Source organism: Nanorana parkeri, unplaced genomic scaffold, assembly GCF_000935625.1.
Source record: "Nanorana parkeri isolate BGI_ZX_2015 unplaced genomic scaffold, ASM93562v1 scaffold1846, whole genome shotgun sequence".
NCBI lineage: Eukaryota > Metazoa > Chordata > Amphibia > Anura > Dicroglossidae > Nanorana > Nanorana parkeri.
Genome location: NW_017308114.1, coordinates 216,948 through 220,504, shown reverse-complemented (window position 1 = coordinate 220,504; position 3,557 = coordinate 216,948). Strand labels below are relative to the sequence as shown.

Here is a 3,557-nt window from a genome sequence, read left to right as displayed (position 1 = left end):
ACCCTGAGGAGGAGAGAAAAGAGGAAGCTGTGGACGCGTGGTGTGCGGAGGATGTAACACTTTGTATTTATAGGATGTTTGAAGGAGGTTCATATGATGAATCTGGTCAGATGGTGAGAGCAGAGCGAGCGCCCAGATCCCGAACAATCCATCTCATGTGCACAGGTAAGGTTTCAGCTCCGTGCTCCCCCTGTCTGTATGTGTCCTGTGTATGTCCACATGTGTCACCCTACCACCCGCATCCATACATCTGCCAGCAGGTCCAGGAATACCGATGGGCACAGTGGGCAGCCGAGGAGAAGAGGTGATTTACCCATCCTAGGTACAAACATCTCGTGTAAGAATATCTGTACATTGTCACCAAATCGTAAGTCGGGTTAGGATCGGTAAAGCCAAAATGACTTCATGGCATCGCAGTGATGAGGAAGCACACGTATGTTTTAATGTGCTTCACCACAACGCATTCCATTGCAGTGATATTTGTACATCTCCAACACACATCTCCACTGTACTCCTCCAACACACATCTCCAACACACATCTCCAACACACATCTCCTCCAACACACATCTCCAACACACATCTCCTCCAACACACATCTCCAATACACATCTTCAACACACATCTCCTCCAACACACATCTCCTCCAACACACATCTCCAACACACATCTCCTCCAACACACATCTCCTCCAACACACATCTCCAACACACATCTCCTCCAACACACATCTCCAATACACATCTCCTCCAACACACATCTCCAATACACATCTCCTCCAACACACATCTCCAATACACATCTCCAACACACATCTCCAACACACATCTACAATACACATCTCCAACACACATCTCCAACACACATCTACAATACACATCCCCAACACATCTCCTCCAACACACATCTCTTCCAACACACATCTCTTCCAACACACATCTCCAATACACATCTTCAACACACATCTCCAACACACATCTCCAACACACATCACCTAGGTACATCTCCAATACACATCCCCCCTGTACATCTCCAATACACATACCCCTGTACATCTCCAATACACATCACCTAGGTACATCTCCAACACACACCCCCAATACACATCTCCACCGTACATCTCCAGCACACATCTCCACAGTACATCATCAACACACATCTCCAATACACATCTCCAGCACACATCTCCAACAGACATCACCAAGGTACATCTCCAACACTCTTCTCCAACACACATCACCAACACACATCACCTAGGTACATGCCCAATGCACATCTCCAACACACTTCTCCAACACACATCTCCAATACACATCCCCAACACACACACCCAACACACATCTCCAATACACATGTCCACCGTACATCTCCAGCACACATCTCCAACACACTTCTCCAACACACATTTTCAATACACATCCCCAATGCACATTTCCAACACACATCACCAACACACACCACCTAGGTACATCTCCACCGTACATCTCCAATACACATCCCCCTGTACATCTCCAATACACATCACTTAGGTACATCTCCAACACACATCACCTAGGTACATCACCAACACACATCTCCATTGCACATCCCCAATGTACATTTCCAACACACATCACCTAGGTACATCTCCACCGTAGATCTCCAACACACCTCTCCAAGGCACATCTCCAACTCCGATCTCCAAAAAAGCACCCCTACTCATTCACTAAAGGGTTAAAATAAATTGTGAATGAAAGGACCAGACTTTTGAAAAAAAAAGACAAGTTTTTGACAAGTCTATTATTGTAAAAAAAATAAACCAAAAAAATGGATTCACCAACATAATTCAGCCTTGTCCATGACGACAACGGCTGGGCAAAATAAAACAATAAAAAAGAAATAGAAATTTTAAAAAATGCCCGCCGTCCTGTCCACTCACGACGAACTCCCGCCGCCGAATGGCATTCTAACAGATGCCGGCAAAAGATAAATAATTGGAATTGGACGGAGCTAGCGGTGACAGCTAGCTCCGCCCAACTGGTTACAGTTGTATGGCATCTGACAGCTGAGCCATGATTGGGCAGAGTCATCATTACTTTGCCCAATCATGGTTCTTACAGAGTACTGGGCCCTGATTGGGCAAAGTCTTGCACCTTACCTGTGGTCAGGTGCAAGGCTTTAGCCAATCAGGGCTCACAAGGCACTGTGCGGTGCACAGTGCCTTGTGGCGCGCACGGCAGGCAAACAGCCTATCAAACACCCTGACAGTTTGTGTGTTCGCTGAACACACAGACTGCCGATGTTTGAGTCCAACTCTTGGTCGACTCGAACATCAAGCCCATCCCTAGTGGCTTGGTGTATTAGAAGACTGCTTGGTTAAATGAGGTTCAGAATCATGGGTTGGTTGGAGGCTGGATTGGTTGGAGGCTGGGTTGGTTGGAGGCTGGGTTGGTTGGAGGCTGGGTTGGCTGGAGGCTGGGTTGGTTGGAGGCTGGGTTGGTCAGGCTGGGTTGGTTGGAGGCTGGGTTGGTTAGAGCCTGGGTTGGTGGATCGCTGACTTAGGATAGTACTACATGCTTAGATACAGTCTGAACAATCTTGCACCCATCTCCTTCAATTTTTCAAAGTTTGTGAATTTGGGTGGTGCTGACAGGGTCACCCAGGGCTTGTGGTGATACAGCAGGGAGGACAGTTTGGTGGGCTGGACGGTGGATAGAGTGGTGAGTTGGTGGAATAGAGGTTTGGTAGGTTAGTGGGTTGGTAAATTGGGGAAGATTGGTGAGATGATGGGTTGGTGGACAATTGTTGAAGGGATCCTCTGCAACGTGGAGGCTGAGGTCCAACTATGATACTTCTCCTCTAATGGTGGAGTGCGGGCTGAGACACATCAGTCTGAGCCCTCGTCCTAAAACCACGGCAAGCAACTACCCGGCACTATTCCCAGACTGCAAACAAGGATGCGGATATTGTGGTCAAGGCCATGAGGGGTGCTTTTCTGCCACGGGGAATAGGGAGATGAAGTGCGCATAACCCTCCCTCTGTTTTACAAGGACATCACAAGTGGATGTAATATGAGGGCCTGGCAAAGCAACTGCACAAGGGGCCTCTGAAATTTAAGGGGTCCATTTATACCTACTGGGATTCCCCCCAACCACCATGTAGACCTGGACACTGCACACCAGTGGAAAGCAGGAGGACTCTTCCATGATACCTCAACAGTTCCCCCAAACTGAATTGGGGCCCCACAAATGATCTCACTCAGGGGCCCTTTGATGCCTATGCCCATCACTGTGTAACATATACATTGCTGCCACTAGATGGAGCCCAGGAGCGTAGGAATTCCTCACGCTCCTTGGCTCCATCTTGTGGCAGGAATGTCGTGCGAATGGCATTCACCCAACGTGTTGCCGGGCAGGAGACTGGTAGAATATAAAGATGGACAACGAGTTCAATGTCGTGTTTCCACCATCCGGGAAATTCACATGTTCAGCCTTCAGTTTCATTTGTGCTTTTCAATTTCACACATTGCGCAACTTCCTGATATGACTTTCAGAACGAAACTGAGCCGTACCGCTAAAC

At 48.0% G+C, this 3,557-nt stretch overlaps 1 protein-coding gene across 1 annotated transcript in view; it reads left to right on the top strand.

Annotated features, from left to right (window-relative positions):
* The first annotated feature begins 114 nt into the window (after positions 1-114).
* Positions 115-3,557, top strand: part of LOC108799884 (transient receptor potential cation channel subfamily M member 2-like) — an 85,797-nt gene continuing 82,354 nt past the window's right edge. Inside the window, exon 1 of the mRNA XM_018571818.1 lies at positions 115-165. The gene's annotated coding sequence lies outside the window, so the exon portion shown is untranslated. The remainder of the gene's footprint in view (positions 166-3,557) is intronic.